The sequence below is a fragment of the Podarcis gaigeae genome, assembly GCF_964106915.1.
Source record: "Podarcis gaigeae genome assembly, chromosome: 12".
Lineage (NCBI taxonomy): Eukaryota > Metazoa > Chordata > Lepidosauria > Squamata > Lacertidae > Podarcis > Podarcis gaigeae.
The window spans coordinates 24,450,804-24,470,220 of NC_139688.1; the positions used below are offsets into that span (position 1 = coordinate 24,450,804).

Below are 19,417 nucleotides of genomic sequence, written 5' to 3' on the forward strand. Positions count from 1 at the left end.
GTTGGGAGGGGGTGATTGTGGTGGAGTTTGGAGGGGTTTTTTAGCTGTTTTTTGAGATGACACCTAAACACACAGCGCCATCATCTTCCTCGAGTGATGGCAAACCCAAGAGGCAGCGGTTGGTGCCCAAGCTTGAGAAGAAATTGGAAGTGATGGACTGTTTACAGGACTGCATGAGCATGTGCTGTGGCATGCAAGTTTGGCAGGAATGAGTCCAACATATGTGCCATTAATATAAGGGAGAAGAAACTCCAGGCTTCAGGGGCAGCAAGTCCCAGTACACCTACAGCTGCCAAGATCCCCAGTCACATGTGGGATGAGGCACTGAATCTATGGCTAGAAAGCATGAACCATTGGTGTATCCTCATCAATGGCAGCACCTTGTACAAGAAGGTTCTCATGCTGTATGCACACTTCAAGTAACCTGCAAAGGAGTTCTGAGCCAGCTCCACTTGGCAGACCTGCTTCATACAATGCTTCTATTTGAAAAACATCAGCACCCGTGTTGAAGCTACACCCGCAGATCAGGAGGCTGCCCAAGCATGCCCTGACCAGTTGAGGAGACAAAAGTGCCTGCTGCCCATCACCATGTTCCTTGGCAAGACACCATCAGCCACACCAAGTGCATATGTCCCACAATAAAGCATTTCCGGATACTGGTCTACCCTGCTTGTCGTTGTTTGCAAATCGTCCTCCAGTGATGAGGAAGACTAAGGGGAAGAAGGCAGTAACTCATTGACAGGGTGAGGAAAAGAAAAAGGAGAAAAAAACAGTAATGGCTGTTTATAGAGCTCCAATCAGACCCCACCTACCCCAGCTGAGGCAGGATCAGACTGGAAGGGCAGAGTGGCACGTCTCCCTGAAGAGGCAGAAGCAGAAAATTAAAGACCTTGCTTAACTTACCTGGAGGGAGGAGCCAATCTGAGGTGAAGAAATGCTAGTTGGAAGAAACTACAGAGCTTTCAGGAAGGACTTAATAGGTTGGAGAAAGGGGGCAGCTTAATCTTGTATGTGTATTCCAGGGATCCTAGGGACAAGAATGGTCCCAGGCTTGCTTGGTAATTAAATAAGGGACTCACTGTATCTCCCTTAAATTAAAGGTAGTAGATCTGGGGTTCTTGTGGAACCCTATAGTGCTGCTAATTCTCCCTTAATTTCTTTTTGGACTATGAAGCACAACCCTCATCAGCTGTCCTCTCTCTCCTCAGTCCACACCACTCACTAGCCCTATTTCATAAGTGTTTTGCCTGACTGGAATGTGTCTGATGATGGCTGTTGGTTGCCTGTATGAAGGACACTGAGGGGTGTATGAATGTGTGCAGAAAGTAACCTTCTGTACAAAGGTGAAATGGAACTTTGTTGCTTTGTCTCTGCTCTCACCCTCTATTGGCATGTGGCCCCTGAGGTTCAAAAAAAGTTCCCCACTCCTGACATAACACAGCCTCCCTTGGCTTGTTAAAATTCCCAATGAATTTTATTCTCTTTCCATTACCACACTTTCTCCCCATAAGATCAGTAATACATTAGTAAACTTACGAATTTGTCTCAAAAACCTGACAGGTTGACTTTTTGTTAATATCATATTGTAGTTGAATTAGCAGGAAGTCTTGGTATTGGAATCTTAGCCAAAAGCTACAAAAAACACCAGTTACACAACTAGGCACACTATAAATAAGTTTGCATAAGTTTGCAATGCAATGCCTTTGGGAAAAGCAACAGAAAGACACCACAGCTTTAGTTGGCAATATTAATAGAATAAACATATTCTTCTTAACAAACCTGATGCATTCATTTTCTCTCTCTCTCCACAAGCTTTTTATTTGGATCACTTTAACAAAGTGCATGGATTATATATAACCAGATTTAATACTGGAAAGCATAATTCAGTAAAAGAATGTCAGTAGTGTAACTTAAAATGGGATTTATTTTATATACATATTTTCCCTCACCTCTTTTTACCTGATGAAACAATATTCTGCCCAATTTAGTATTTACTGAAGTGTTGCTACTGCGGCTTCTGCATAAGCTCTATTGAAATAAACAGGCTGTGCAGCATCAGTGCCATTTTACATTTATCTGGGAGAAGTGACACATCTCTAGGCTTTTCTGTTGAATACGTTGCTGTCATTTATCCATGATACTGTGAACAGCATTTCTCTTTATCACTGGGAAGTTCAACTCCAGAAATAGATGCTATCCATCTTATCAGTCCGCCAGACATAAGCCCCTGTTTTTTTCAATCCTTCTCTGGACTGCTTCCCTTCCTGTGCAGTATTAACTTTTGTTTTGAGCACTGCTACATTACTTAAGCCTTTCCTAGTGACTAAAATACCGTATTTTTCGCTCTATAACACGCACCTGACCATAACACGCACATCGTTTTTAGAGGAGGAAAACAAGGGAAAAAACATTCTGAATGAAACAGTGGATGTATCATTTTTGTGCTTCATGCTGTGGCCACAGACATGTGATCTGATGGTGAATTTGGGGTGACCCAATGCAAAAATCCTGAGAATCCCTGTGGATCCATGCTTTGTAACCACGTTTTTGCACCATTGCAGCCCCAGGCAACAGTGGGTGCGTGATTTTGGGGGGGCAGGCTGTAGCCATGGACATGCTATGTGCTCTGATGGTGAATTTGGGGTGACCCAATGCAAAAATCCTGAGAATCCCTCTGGATCCATGCTTTGTAACCACGTTTTTGCACCACTGCAGCCCCAGGCAACAGTGGGTGCGTGATTTTTTGGGGGCAGGCTATAGCCATGGACATGCTATGTGCTCTGATGGTGAATTTGGGGTGACCCAATGCAAAAATCCTGAGAATCCCTGTAGATCCATGCTTTTTAACCACGTTTTTGCACCATTGCAGCCCCAGGCAACAGTGGGTGCATGATTTTGGGGGGCAGGCTGTAGCCATGGACATGCTATGTGATCTGATGGTGAATTTGGGCTGACCCAATGCAAAGATCCTAAGGATCCATGTGGATCCATGCTTTTTAACCACATTTTAAGTGGGGAGGGAAGGAAAAACACAGAACGGACAAGGAGCACGAGAGGGGTGTGCACAGAAGCAGCTGGCTAAGAATTCAGGACAGGGGTATAACGGGAGGGAGGAAAGGAAGGCAAAAGTTTTCCCTCACCTACCCACCCAAGCCAGCCAGCTCGCACGCACGCTCTCTCTCTCTCTCCCTCCTGCACGGAGCTTTCCCTTCTGCTTGCCTGGAGGGGAGGGGCTTTCCCTGCTCTTTGTTCCGTTTGAGCAAACACAGCAAGGAAACAGAGATGGGTGGGCAGTAAGACCCTGAGGCAGAATGCAGGAAAGCAGCCACTTCCTCTTTTCAGCTTTCTCTTCTAGGAGACGCGCGATTTTTGCCTGCTTTTTTTTGCCTCCCCTTGCACCATTTGGCTCCAGGGACCACACATTCGCTCCATAACACGCACAGACATTTCCCCTTCCTTTTTAGGAGAAAAAATCTGCGTGTTATAGAAGGAAAAATACGGTACCCAATCGCAAAAGTGAAATCAAAATCTGACTCAAAATATACTTTGCAGGAATTCATTTCTCATTTTTATCATTTCCGTATCAGTGCCTACTGAGTATGGCATGTTGATGCAACTGGGCAAGAATAGTTTCCTTCATAAACTATTGCTCCTTTTATTACATTATGCATTTTTAATCACTCAAAGCAGCACCACATAGCATGGCAAGAGGGAAAACTCTGGGGTCAATTGCAGTCAGCGTCCTTTGAAATATATATGGTTGGACAGTGTTCTCGAAGCTACCAACATGACAGTGGAAGACAGGAGTGCCTGGCGTGCTCTGGTCCATGGGGTCACAAATGACTAAGCGACACAACAACAACAACATATATATATATATATATATATATATATATATATTTTTAACTTGCCCACTAACCATTGATTTCAGGGAAGGATATAACCAATAAAACCACAGTTCATGATATAAAACCATAATCATATTCAGCATAAAATTAAGGCAACAGTAAAATGATCATGAGCAGATCACAGGCTAAGCACCAATCAAAAGGAACCAAATGACTGAGTAATTGATCGTGTCTATGTCACTATTGCAGAACTTTCATTCCTTGTCTTTTAATTGCTTTCTCTATAAATACGTAAATCTTTGAGAAAAAATGAATATATTGCTTTTCCAGCCTGCCTTTATTTCATGATGAAATCCAGCATAATATACTTAGGTTTTCCAGGTGATCTTCATTGCAGTCACTGATCAGACCTAGAACTGCAAAGTTTCAGTAATTCCATTGCATAATGTGCCTTCAGACCATGCTCTGTACATATATTGCACTTTCCCACATCAAAGAAACCAGCCAGGAAGTTGCAATAAAAGGAGCTCTGCTGGGATTCAGGCAGTTAAATTGATTTCACTACTGAGCTATGGTCACCTTCCCAAAGGAAACTCTGATGGCCCATAGACCTCACATATGAATAAGACCAGTGCTTTTTTTCCTAAAGAAAATGTTTAGGGGTACTCTCATTCTGGGATGCAGGTGGCGCTGTGGGTTAAACCACAGAGTCTAGGACTTGCCGATCAGAAGGTCGGTGGTTCGAATCCCCGCGACGGGGTGAGCTCCCGTTGCTCGGTCCCTGCTCCTGCCAACCTAGCAGTTCGAAAGCACATCAAAGTGCAAGTAGATAAATAGGTACCACTCCAGTGGGAAGGTAAATGGCGTTTCCGTGCGCTGCTCTGGTTCGCCAGAAGCGGCTTAGTCATGCTGGCCACATGACCCGGAAGCTGTACGCCGGCTCCCTCGGCCAATTAAGTGAGATGAGCATCGCAACCCCAGAGCCAGTCACGACTGGACCTAATGGTCAGGGGTCCCTTTACCTTTACCTTACTCTCATTTTGACTCAAGAAAATCACTATTTTATAGTTCAAATAGGGAAAAATAAATACAGTAAATGGACAAAAGTACAAAGGTTCACAAAATGTTTAGGAGTATGTGTCCCGCTGAGTCCCTCCAGAAAAAAAGCACCCAGAAAAAAAGGAGAACAAACTGTTATGGCTCTATTTGCTACCACTCCAAAAAGAAAAGTATGGGCAATAGTAAACAAATTAACCTGTTTCAACTACTTAATAGTATTTGCAGTTTTGTAAACTCCTGGTCATTCATCTTTCACACTGATAGTATGAGAGCTGAAATTATTTATTTCTACAGTGATTGTGTTAGTTACTAAGGTTGCAATCCTATAGACTTTTATATGAGTAGACATGCATAAGAATGCATTGTAAAATACCACTAGCTTCAGTTTATTATATTCTCTGTCACTTTCCTGTATGTACATATTTGTCATGGTATTGCTTAACATCTGCTGACATCAGAAATAAAGTTCATAGCTGAAAAAAGTGCACCATTCACCTTGTAATTTATACAAGATGGGTTGTAAGAAGGCCAATAGAAATATTTATCACAGGGGAAAAAAACACTGGAAAAAGGAACATATTAGTAAAGAGGTCACAATAAACTATCACATGAAAGTTATTATAAAAATGTAATTCCTTAAGAGGTCTTGCTAAAATACTGATTTGATTCAGTTTCTGCTGCTCTTTCAAAGAAACTCTTCAACATCACTTAACAGAGTGTACTTTACTTTCTTTTAGGGGGAACATCTATTTTAGTAAAAGAGATTGGGCTTTGTTAGAATGAAACAACTTTTAATTTAAGCACAGAAGAGCTTTTGAGCAATCATAAATCAAGAATAGGGATACTAATAGCATACTTGGCCAGTGATTCGGTGATGTAATTTCTGATAAGACAGAAACAATATGTATTTTATTTAAAAAGCTGTGGCTAAAAATATTCATATGTACAAATATATAATGGCCACATTTATTTCCTCCTTCTTATAGTAAAAAAATTCCTTCCATAGTTAGATGTTACATAGTTATATGCAAAGGAGCAAAACAAAGGGTTAGAATCAAGGATGTAATATCAGTTTCTCAAATCACTTGTTCCATTTTATTTTAATAAATACTTTCTTCATGTTATCTCTGAGACTGATTTTAGGAATCGAATCCTGTTGCAATGTCTGTAATAGCAACTTCAAAAGTTCAAAGGCCATCACACAATTCAGTTGCAGCACTTTCCATCTCCATGTGCATACTCCCAAAATCCAGAAGAATGTGGAAAAATTCACATAAGTCACTAAGAAGCAATGTCTTTAGATATAATGGTAAACTATGGTTTTGTGTTATATGAATTAGCCAAAGGATTGTGAGCCAAAGGCTTGTGAGTCAAAGGCCAAACCAGGTCGAAAACCATAGATTTTGCTTAACTATAAAAAAATCAGTTCTGTGTGCTATTTATTTGCCTATGTTTTGAGATTACTTCAGACCAGTTCTCTTAACTCTCTCTTTGTTTGTTTGTTTGTTTGTTTGTTTGTTTGTTTGTCCTCCACCCACCTAAGGTTGCAATCACTTAAGTAAAGCAAGTGCAAGTTGTAGGCTTACTGTATTTATAAGCAAAGTGCATAACATCAAAAATTACATTCCATTTTAGCTGCAGTTATTGAGTTATTCATATTCACACCACATTCAATGTTGATGGCAAGGTGTAATGAGAATTATGAACCGATCTTAGTATGTGGTTTTGAATATTGAATATATACACACAAATCACTAGCCTTTTTATTACAGCATATATATTATCCAAACTGTATCCTGAAAAAACAGAAATGTTACACATGCTCAAAAAGCTATAGCAAAAGGACATCTTTCCTCCAGTCCTGCCTTATTTAATGAAGAAAAATTATTTAAGTTCAATTCATTTTCTATCTACTTTTCCTTCATACAGGTGTGTTATTCTTAGCTATACTCCCAAATTTAGAGTCTAGTTGAGCAAAAAGAGATGCAAATAAGAGGAAGAGTTTAGTACCACCTAACAGTGCTCCACTTCACTTTAGACATGATTAAAATATACAATTGGAGACAGGAGTATGATGCCATCATGTGCAGTTTAAGTATTATATAAGCTATACATTACAAAAGAACATAGAAAAGTGGCTGCTATTATGCATAGCTGAAATTGTTGCACTGCTAAATGATGTGATTCTTCTGCCTGGCCCACATCACTGATGGCAGTTGATGCTGGTGTGAAAGCAGTGCCCGCCTGATGCAGGAATAATATGATGACAAGCACTACATAATTATGGAGTCAGCATGGAAAAGTAATCACGTCAAAGCTGTTTTCAGTCTGTCTATATAACAGGTGGTCACGCCAACTGCAGCACAAAGAACAGCAGGCTCGCCCAGCTGAGCTGTTTACTGAGCGGGAACCAACTGTGAAGTGCAAGGTTTAACGGGGCAGGGGGAGGCCCTTCACACAGCGGTTATCAAGCCTCTTGTGCAGTGCTCTTTCTATTAAATGTATGTTTTAGCAAGCCTTTGAAATGATATAGGTCTTGGGGTGAGAGCAGAGGGGCTTGAGGTGAGCTGCAGGGAAAGGGTGATAGGTGACAGGGTGGGTGAGGTGGAAAGGGGACATTTGGTCAGGGGAGGAGGAAGGGGTAAGGGGAAGACAGCATTGGCAAACAGAGTGAGCAGGGGTGGCAGCCCCTAATATTAAATGAGAACTGAGCAATATTCTGTCCTTTGAGTACAATTGTAGACAAACAAAAGTCCAAACATTTGAAAAGCGCTCTAGAATATTTTATTTTAATTGGCATTTGTGGGGCAAATATAATCCAACAGAAGGAAGTTGGATTTGTGTGTTTTGCCTGTTTTATTCTATTTTAGGAACATTTTACAATTTCTCTATCACTACCAGCCTTTATCCTTCTAAGTAACTTTCCTGATGACTGAACTTGAGAAGCAGTGCTTTATTTAAACTATGGTTTGCGAACAAGCCACGATCTAGGACTACAGATGGATACTAGTTGTTTTTCACTTATCATTAAAGATAAAGGTACCCCTGCCCGTACGGGCCAGTCATGTCCGACTCTGGGGTTGCGCGCCCATCTCGCTTAAGAGGCCGGGGGCCAGCGCTGCCCGGAGACACTTCCGGCTCACGTGGCCAGCATGACGAAGCTGCTCTGGCGAGCCAGCACCAGCGCAGCACACGGAAACGCCGTTTACCTTCCCGCTATAAAGCGGTACCTATTTATCTACTTGCACTTAAGAGTGCTTTCGAACTGCTAGGTGGGCAGGAGCTGGGACTGAACAACGGGAGCTCACCCCGCCACGGGGATTCGAACCGCCGACCATACGATCGGCAAGTCCTAGGCACTGAGGTTTTACCCACAGCGCCACCCGCGTCCCTCCTATCATAGTTTAAACTTATCATAAACTTATCATAGTTTAAACAAATCACAGCTCTCTAACATCAAATGTCTCAAAGAACCATGGTTAGTTTAAAAACAGATGATGTTGATTTCCTTTTCTAGCATGTGGAGAGAAGGAGAGAAAGAGAAAAAGAGCATGTGAGCACAACACTTGTGTAGGAAACATCTGTACTGAACCACTATGTAGGCTGATAACGACTGATTTAAAACACAGGAAAAAAGGCTGTTTTGTTCAAAACGACTAGCAAAGGGTTACTCTAGGATTATTTTTTCTCATTTTATGCCATAAAATGAGTGAAACGACCATGTGAATATTTATATCTATATCTATACTCCATTTACAATCCTGCTTGCAATGACAAAACAATAAACCTCAAGAAAGCTGTATTAGAATAAATTGGTAAGAACTATTTAAGAGGCTTGCAAGTCGTAGTAGAGGGAGAATGAAGCAGTGAAATGTTCAATCTGTCTGAAGTATACTTTGCTGTTTTGCAGATTTTGCAGATTTCTGTACCCACCACTAGGTAGTTTATGTCTGAGATATTCCATAGTATGCATACTGTACTTTAAGTAGGCAATCTTTACTTCAGGGTAGGCCTGGGTGATGTATCGGGGCAGGGAAAGCACCGGGGCTGGCTCCGCTGGGGAGTCCTCCCGCACCCCAGTTGAGCCGTGCAAACAAGCTGCGTTGTCCCACCCAACAATGCACTGTGGTGAAACCACCTCAGCTCCCACAGTGAGAGCTGCAGCAGTTTCACCTGGAGCTTCGTAGGCTGAGGCCAATGCAGCTTGTTTATTCAACACTGCGGTATATCGCCAGGCTGCAATGTTTGGCTGGTGATACACCGCAATTTTGAAAAGCTGATATTGTCCAGCCCTGCTGCAGCGGTGAAGAACCTTTTCCAGTCCAATGACCATATGCAAATGATGATTAAGGCCAGAGGCAACGTAGGTGAGCCAATGGATGCAACCTTTGTACAGTCCAGCCATGCAGGATACATTCAAGCCACAGAAAAGCCTACATTTCTGCACATCCTAACGCATCCAAAAAGGCAGGCAAGAGGTAGGATCCCTGGACACATTCCAGCTAGACATAAAACTTAATGCAAATGATGATATTTTCCCTCTTAATTTATTCACAGCACAACTTGGCTGTGAGTCCTGGAGGACCTGCTTCCTGTCTTGCTCAACAGTCACAAAATGCTGACAGACTAGGGTATGGGACTGAAAACTGAGGGGGAAGAGGACTGGAGTATCATGAAGAAGGTTACTATTGAGTCAGTGAACAGGAGCACTTCTCATTGCAGCATCTATTTGCAGGTCCCACTTCTTTCTCCTTAACATCTGAATCAGGTGAGTCTGTGGAAGTGCTAAACTAGTTTCCTAAGTTTAGTGATGGGCTGGATGAGGGCCAATAAACTGAATATATTTTCTGACATAACCAGAGACTCAAGTTGATTCTGTGACATGGAGTATCCTTTACAAGCTATGGCTGGTCAACCAACTACAGCCAGTCCTGGACAGGGATAGTCTAGCCATGGTTACCATATTCATGACCTAGTAACTTCTGGATTTAACTACTGCAATGCTATTGGACTGATGAAAGAAAAATATTTTGAAAAAGGTGTGTTACCTGTGGTCTTGTTTGCATGCTACTTTAAATCACATTTAAACTAAACTGTGGTTTAAAGGTGAACACACAGCTCACTTGTGCATGGAGTGAAAATCACAGGCATTTCACTCCTCCCCTGTTGCTGCACTGGGAGGAGTTAACCATGATTTGGCTTAGTGCTATGTTTAAATCCCGGCCTGAGGTTTGTTTCCCTAAAACAAACCACAAGTGGTAAACCAAGAGCAGCAGGAACAGGAGAGGAGTAAAGCACCCACAATTTTAGCTCTATGCACCAGTAAGCCACATGTTCTCCCTTAAACCATAGTTTAACTACTAACCATGATATTTGCTTCCTATGCATGGATTATTGTGCCAGCAACAACAATGTCAATTTTGCTGTTATGCTGGGGTATATTAAAAGAATTTTCCAAATATGCTATGTCTCCTACCACTTAACACTATAACTTTATTTATTTTACTTCTATGCTATCAGTTATGCTCAATTTATAAAAGCAGCAATTGCTCTGATTGGCCACAAATAATCTACAATACAACATCTGTCACAAACCAATTAATTCAGATAGTATGGTGAGTATATTTTGTGATTTTATAGGATATTAAAATACCGCCCCCCCTTCTTATTAGATATGACACTCATTATTGGTGAGGATGTATTAACTACTTACCTGTTCTTAACCTACTTTGAGCACCCCTTTTGCATTTTAAAAAATCTGGTTTTTTTAAAAAGATGTGGGAGTATACAACACCAGAACTAGCTACCACTGAAGACAACAATAGGGCCCATGACCCAAGAGACCTCATTATATACAACTTCATCATGTTTTTAATCTCACATGATTCTGAGTCTATACTGCAAGATTTTTAATTGGCTGTTGCATGCTGCCAGATAGAGCTTCTATGCTTCGACACAAAATCAGAAACACAGTACCACACACCATCAGCATTATGTGCCCCTGCTGTGAAAAACTTATGATATATTTACAAGCAGCTGAACAACAACAACACATCTTTTAGACCACTTTATGCTTTGATGCAGTCCTTATTAAATATTTCTAAGAGGACTTAATAATGTTTTTTCCTTTGTCTCACACCATTTGTGCTCTTTCCTTTACCCACAACCATTCTATCCATTTCTAAAGATAATTTTTGTTGGGCTGTATGCCTAATAGTTAGCAATAATTATTTAGCTACTTTGTCACTTGTTTTCAAGACCCAAAATAACATTAACAACCTCCACCCAATATCACTGAAATTATTCCATTGCATTAAAGGTAAAGCTAAAGGTACCCCTGCCCGTACGGGCCAGTCTTGACAGACTCTGGGGTTGTGCGCCCATCTCACTTAAGAGGCCAGGGGCCAGCGCTGTCCAGAGACACTTCCGGGTCACGTGGCCAGCGTGACAAAGCTGCATCTGGCGAGCCAGAGCCGCACATGGAAACGCCGTTTACCTTCCCGCTGGTAAGCGGTCCCTATTTATCTACTTGCACCCGGAGGTGCTTTCAAACTGCTAGGTTGGCAGGCGCTGGGACCGAGCAGCGGGAGCGCACCCCGCTGCAGGGATTCGAACCGCCGACCTTTTGATCGGCAAGTCCTAGGTGCTGAGGCTTTTAACCCACAGCGCCACCTGCGTCCATTGCATTAGTGCTATGTAATTATTTCACTAATTCTGAAAAGACAATGAATGCAATATATGATTTAGAAGCCATAAAATAAACTGAAGACCAGAGTTTAATACTTATACAAGGCATTTGCCTTACACTGGCACACTGGAAGATGAAATTGGAAATGTTGGGAGAGCAATGCTAATACTGTATATACACACAGGCCCTGCTTTCTGAACACAAAGCATTCCTAGAAAATCATTCGTTAGGCAAGTGATCGCATAACAAGCTGACAATTTCCCTTATTTCCTAAGGGAACATTTCTAATCTGTGATCTCTCTTCCGCCTCCCACCATGGTTTCTTCCTAAAACAGCTGCAGCCAATCAGCAAAAAGGAGACAAAGAAAAAAATGATTTGTCCAATCACTTCTGCCCTGCTCTCTCCCCTACCTCCCTATACAGCGTCTGCCTCAAAATGACTGCCGTAAGCCAGCAAAGCACAAACAAGGAAGTGGGCAAAACCCAGTTGTTTGGGTATCTGTATCAGCTGTGTATGTGTTCCAAGAAGCAAGTGGGCATAACAAGTGGGCAGACAGTGGGAGCTGCATGTAGTGTTTAACCATGGCCATGGAACGGAACATGCATGACAGACAGAGTGACCATACTGGCTGGAGCTAACGTAGGCTGGAGGTCCATGGATTGCACACTCATGGTCTATGCCTTGAAAAACTGTATTAGAGTCAGGCTTTTCTAGCCATAGAAGAAGAGGAGTTTGGATTTGATAACCCGCTTTATCACTACCCTAAGGAGTCTCAAAGTGGCTAACATTCTCCTTTCCCTCCCTCCCCCATAACAAACACTCTGTGAGGTGAGTGGGGTTGAGAGACTTCAAGAAATGTGACTAGCCCAAGGTCACCCAGCAGCTGCATGTGGAGGAGCAGAGACGCGAACCTGGTTCACCAGATTACAAGACTACCGCTCTTAACCACAACACCACACTAGCTCTCCATGAAATATAGTCATGGACCGGTAGGACACAGAGGAATGGTGGGAGGAACCAGCTAGGGAACCACCAAGGGAAGAAGGCTCAGAACCTGGGGAGTGGTGTAGTGGGACAATGATGAGTGGTCAGAAGAAGACCAGGAAGAGGAGGTGTTGGAAGATGAAAGGTAACAGGGCTTAGTGAGCTGGGAGAGTCTATGGCAGAAAGTAGTCAAGAATCAGGGACAGAATATGAAGCAGGCGAGTGGGAGGAGGGAGGCCAAGAGGCAGAGATGTGTCAGGTTGGTGAAGAGTCATGGGTGTCTGCCCCTTTTGCTGTGACAAGCTCCCCTCCCCCTCTGTCTCCTTAGAACCAGAAGAGGGCTGAAAGAGGCAGAGCAGCAACAGGCTTCATGTAGGCGCAGCCTCTGATTGCTTGGAAAAAGCCTTAAAGAAGAGGGAATTTAATCGGCTGTGGGGAGGCAGGGACTTTCAGTCTCAGCAACTGATTTCATAAAGTAATACCCAAAGGGCATGAGCTGCTGTACTCCTTAGGCTGACACTCGGCAAAGTCAGTGAAGACCATGTTTTTGTTAATAGTTAACTCCAGCTCAAACAGTGTAATTAACTGGCCAGCATGCTCTGTGACAACTATAAAGAACAAACAATTCAAGCCGAAATCAGTCTGTACCAGCTTTGCACTGCTCAGGAACTTTTAGAAACAATTTTTAGTGTGTGATTTTTAAGTGGATAGTGTAATTTGTGAGTTTGGATCAGTTAAGTGAAAAATTGGGTGAAGTCATGTCAGGATCACATTTTGGTCTGCCATGCTGTTTCAGAGTGGTACCTGGCATCTAAACATTGACAAAGACTACCACCCTCACATAGAGCACCTCATGCCTATTTGATATCTTGAGAAGTGACTGAACCTATGAGAGAAATGAGGCAAAGTCCTGTTTCACTCTTCCATCTTGACTCAAAATGGTGCCTGGCTTCCAAACATCCATGAAGACCACCGCTCCCACCTCAGGAACCCTCATGTTGAGTTTGGCAATGATATCTCAGAAGGTGGCCATACGTATGCCAAAAAAATATGGGTGAAGTCACACCAAAGTCATTTTAGTTTACCACGCTGATTCAAAATGTGACTAACATTGCAACACTGATGAAAACCATTGCCCTGACCTCAAGAAGCCTTGGGCCAAATTTTGCAATGGTATCTCGAGAGGTGGGTGAACTTATAAAGAACAGACAGACAGACCACTTTCCAAAATCCATAGAATATGTGTATTTTGATTAAGACAATAGATTTACGCATCATTAGCTATGTGTTGTAATTATTGCATTGATTGTTTATACAGTAAAGTGAAATACAACTTTATTTCTTAATAGACTTCTGGGTACATTCTCACTGTATTATTCTGGATTTTTTTAAAACAAATTGTTGCCACAGCTTGTATTTCCCTCATTTTCTTTCTGCTCATCCATCACTTCCAGGACATCCTTGTATTTAATTTTAGATACCCTTAAAAAGTTTTTTTTTAGCATACTCTTAACATTGCCATTATAAGAATGAGTTTGAAGTGATGGCCTATGGTTACAAATGCATTCACTTTGCCCTACTCTGTGGCCTAAAACAGGTTATTGCCTTTGAGTCAGTGCCAGAAGAGTGTTAAGTGGAAAGACACTTTGGCCACATTTGCACATTATGCTAAAACGTGAGGCTTCAAGCTTGCACTCACCCTCCCTCTCCCATATAGCTAGAGGAGGACTGGCAGCTTCTTAAGGAAAAATGAAAAAAGTCAGATTGCATGTGATCTGAACCAGGGATTGTGGTTTATAACAAACTCTGTTTAGTTTAACAAGCTAGCTTCAGAAATCAGGGTTTGAAGCTGTTTACTCTGAGTACTGGTCAGAGTTTGCTCTAAGCCATAATCCCTGGTCTAGATGACAGGACCAGCTCAAATTCAGGGAAAGCTCAGGGAAGGAGTATAGAAGTTGCCATAATAGAAGATGATTAATCTTCTGGATTAATCCTGTTTGGACTTTCCTGCCCCTCTAATGAAGATCACCAGAAAAGAATATAAAATAATTAATATAAACATTATTAATAGAATCCCTGCTTCCAATTTGTTTCAGACTACTTTTCTCTTCAGTGTTTCTGTTCACTCTTGTATTTTGGTAGGCCTGACTATACTTCTGTGATTCCTGGAGTTCTACTGTTCCTTACTTCTTTAGAGACTATTCTTTAGAGATTATTCTTGTAAATTTTAAGCACAACCTATAAAGAGTTTGCCACCAAGCAGCTAGCCTTCTCCTGGGTCTTTTACAAGAAGAGGCAAATTGTTGCAAAGGGTAAAACCTGAAACAAAGTCACAACACAAGAAAGCAAAAATCAGCATGTAAATAGTATATTACTAAATATAATACAAAGTGTTGATGTGTTTCATCTTATCAACTTGTACTAGTGGCCTTGTACAGGTATCCAAATTAAATATAATTTTTTCTTCAGGAGGAAATGCTATGAAAGGTTCTAAGTATGGGCATGAGTTTGAAACAGAGAAATTATTTACAGTTTCTAAATGAAATACCTATTCTACATAAATGCAACAGTATTACAAATGATGGTGCTCTACCTCCACCCTAGAACCAACTGTGGCTATTATGCAGGAGTCCACAAAGAAAAAGCACAGGCCACAATACACAAGGAAATTATATTTGTTCAGTATCAGTTTAAACCAATACAAAGTTAATCTATCCATTAAGGAATCATGTATTTTTTTGAGGGGGAGGGGAAGCATTAGATATAAATTGATCTATCAGAAATATGAATACCTATTGCATTATTAGAGTTGTATTTGTTACATTTGTATTTTTATATTTGTATTTGTGACATTTGTTACTGGATCAGTAAAAACTATTTGAATTACATAAATTGTGAATCCCTTCATTGAAAGATAAAGTCCCCGTCTCTCCCCGCCCCTTTATTTACATGACCTTTGCTTGTCTACTTTCAGGTCTAGACTATATACCGTAATTGCTTCGGTCAAAATATCCACTTTAAAAGCACAGTCTTTATTTAGACAGTAAGCTGCTCGAGGGAAAGGCTTTTCTTATTTGCCTGCATGATGATGACATTTATAGCTTAGAAGAGCAATATCAATATTATATAATAATGTAGATGGTAAGAGCAGATGACAGTCTATTTGTAAGAATGCAGTGATGTATAGCCATTATTACATATTGAAAATACAGTTCTAGTCAGTTTATTTTGAACTTGTACGATCGTGAGTAGTTCTACTGTCAGGCGACAGACAAACCAACCCCCACAGAAGGTTGCCAGGAATGGACAAGACAAGGGAAAGTCCTTGCCATCTGCTTTTATTCAATATTCACAGAGAGGCTTGGGAATGTAGCCTCTCTGAATAATGATGTTGGCACAAGTAAATCTCCACCCCACTTTTCTCCCACTTCCTCATTTGTCAACAGCACCCCCCCCTTTATGGTTGCTACTTAGGGTCATCTGTCACTGAGCTCTTATCTCTCCCACTTTCAAGGCCTGCCAGGTTCTGGGAGAAAGTGGGTCTGGGATGCATTCTAGTGATAACATGTCAGTCAGCTGCTGCTCCGGCTCTGCCTCCTCCTCCTCTCCCATTATTTCCCAACTTCCCCCCTCATTTCCTCTGAGCTGTGACCTCCCTCAAACCCCTGTTGTAATTATGTACTGCCTTCTTCTCTGGAAGGGTCAGGCTGGGGAGGTGGTCTCCACCATTCCTCCTCTGCCCAGTCCCTAACATCTACATTTAAAATAAAATTGTTTGTATATCAAACATTTTGGTATATGTTAGATTTCACTTAACTGTTTGTGTTCTGGGATTTATTTTTGTAAAGGTAAAGGTAAAGGTACCCCTGCCCGTACGGGCCAGTCTTGACAGACTCTGGGGTTGTGCGCCCATCTCACTCAAGAGGCCAGGGGCCAGCGCTGTCCGGAGACACTTCCGGGTCACGTGGCCAGCGTGACATCGCTGCTCTGGCGAGCCAGAGCCGCACACGGAAACGCCGTTTACCTTCCCGCTGGTAAGCGGTCCCTATTTATCTACTTGCACCCGGAGGTGCTTTCGAACTGCTAGGTTGGCAGGCGCTGGGACCGAGCAGCGGGAGCGCACCCCGCCGCAGGGATTCGAACCGCCGACCTTTCGATCGGCAAGTCCTAGGCGCTGAGGCTTTAACCCCACAGCGCCACCTGCGTCCCCATTTATTTTTGTAGATGTATGTAAATTTTCATACAATCAAAATGACCAAGAGGCTATAGCAACTGCTCTATGGGAAAAGGTCACAACATCTGGGACTTTTTCATTTACAAAAAAGACAATAAGGGTGTATAAAAATAAGAGGTATTTAAAGTTATTCGTGGTATGCAGAAAGTGGTTAGAGAAATTGTTTTCGGCTAGGCATAACACTGTTTCCAATGAAGAGGACATCCACTGAAGCTGAATGTTGAAAGGACAGACAAAAGAAAATACTTGACATAGTGCATACTGTAGTTAAACTATGGAACTTGCTCCCAAAGAAGGCGGTGATTGCCTCCAACTTGGATGATTTTACAAGAGGACAGCACAAATTCATGGATATAAGCTTATCAATGGCTACTGGCCACAATGGCTATGTTCTAAATCTACTGTTGAATTCCAGTTGCATGGAATCAAAGGCATGGGAAGCACAGTTGCACCTAGATCTTGCTTTCAGGCTTCTCACAGGCATCTGGTTGAGAACAGAATGAGGCGCCAGATGAGTCTTTGCCTGATTCAGCAGGGCTCTTCTGACGTTCAACATGTGAGCACCCCAGGAAACATCGTCCTCACTCCAACTCAGTTATGTTTCCCATCAGTGATATCACCACAAATGAGGCTGGGTGAAAAACACACACACACACACACACACACACACACCTGCATTGTTTCATAAAATAAATTAGCAACTTATGAATAGACAAAATAGCAGTCAAACTGAAAAGGTTGTGACTAACTTTTTCCAGGTACTGTATAAGTACACATAATCCAATATTGCTTACCAATCCAACATTACTGATCATAACTCTTGCTACAAAATTTCTGATTATGTAGTAACACTCAAGGAAGGGTCGGAGGAAAATATGGCAACAAAGCAACAACAACCTATGGAAAGAATGAATGTGAGCAGCTACAACAATGCTGTAAAGGCGGTAGAAATGCCTTGGTGGCCATTCTGGTCATGTTCACAGGTCCCAACTTGAATAAAATATGGGGGGGGGGCAAGTAAGCATAATCAATCACAACATTGCGGTGCATGCACACCATTTGAATGGTAATGCCCATCAACTTAGGGGGGCCTGGTCCCCTAAAATATCTTGGGGGCAGCGGCAAAGGGACCTCAGCCCTTGGAGTTGGCTCCTGTGATCCTATTGAAAGAATGTGTTCAACTCTAGTGAAGTTTCAGCAGAGTCCTAATTATTTTTTTTTAATAATATTTTTATTAATTTTAAGAAATACAGAAAAAAGAATAAAGGATAGTTATAAGAAAATAGAATAGAAGAATAACAAATTTCCATGTTCTTTTTCCATCAAATCTAAAGGACTTCCCCACATCCTCCAAACCCTGCGTTCTCTGTCATATAAAACATCAGCAATTTGTTAACTTATTTCAAAACTTAATGTATCTTCCATTTTATCATGTTCCCTGATTTCAGTTTTACTATAACCCTATTCTTGTATGCTTTGTATTAAACACAATAAAGTTATTTCATTATTTTACCTCTAAATTCTTATGTCTTAATTTTCATTTCATTAACTTATATTTGCTGAAGCTAGAGTTTCCTAAAAGGTGCATTTTTTTTTTAACATTCATACAGCTTATAGTGTTTTTTCAAATAGTCCTTAAACTTTTTCCAGTCCTCCTCAATTGTTTCTTCTCCCAAGTCTCGGATTCTGCCAGTCATTTCAGCCAGTTCCATATAGTCCATCAACTGTGATTGCCATTCCTCCAGCGTGGGTAAATCTTGTGTCTTCCAATATTTTGCAATCAGGATCCTTGCTGCTGTGGTAGCGTACATGAAAAAGGTTCTGTCCTTCTTAAGCACTCTCTGGTCCACCATGCCCAGAAGGAAGGCCTCTGGTTTCTTAGGTAAGGTAAATCTCAGTACCTTTTTTAGTTCATTATGGATCATTTCCCAGAAGGCCTTCACTTTCGGGCAGGTCCACCAGAGATGAAAGAATGTCCCTTCCGCCTCTCTACATTTCCAACATTTATTGTCAGACAGATGGTATATCTTAGCTAGTTTGACTGGGGTCATGTACCACCGGTATACCATTTTCATAATATTTTCCTTCAAGGCAGTGCATGCCGTAAATTTCAAACCGGTGTTCCATAACCTTTCCCAGTCTACAAACATAATGTTATGCCCCACATCCTGCGCCCATTTTATCATGGCGGATTTGACTGTCTCGTCCTGTGTATTCCACTTAAGCAGCAAGTTATACATTCTCGAAAGTAGTTTATTTTTTGGCTCTAACAATTCAGTCTCTAGTTTCGATTTTTCCACCTGGAATCCAACCTTTTTATCTATTTTAAAGACCTCCTGAATTTGCGCATAGTGCAGCCAATCTCGCACCTTAGTTTTCAGTTTTTCCAAGCTCAGCAACCTCCAATTGTCTCCAATTTTTTCAATTATTTCCCAGTATTTAGGCCAATGGGCCTCCATGTTAAGTCTCTTACGTGCCTTGGCCTCCACCGGTGAGAGCCACCTCGGAGTCTTACTCTCCAATAAGTCTTTATATTTTGTCCAGACCATCAAAATTGCTCTTCTGACAATATGATTTTTAAACAATTTGTGCACTTTAACCTT

At 41.7% G+C, this 19,417-nt stretch overlaps 1 protein-coding gene across 6 annotated transcripts in view; it reads right to left on the minus strand.

Annotated features, from left to right (window-relative positions):
- Positions 1-19,417, minus strand: part of CACNB2 (calcium voltage-gated channel auxiliary subunit beta 2) — a 130,041-nt gene that overhangs the window by 56,088 nt on the left and 54,536 nt on the right. The gene's annotated exons all lie outside the window — the stretch shown is intronic.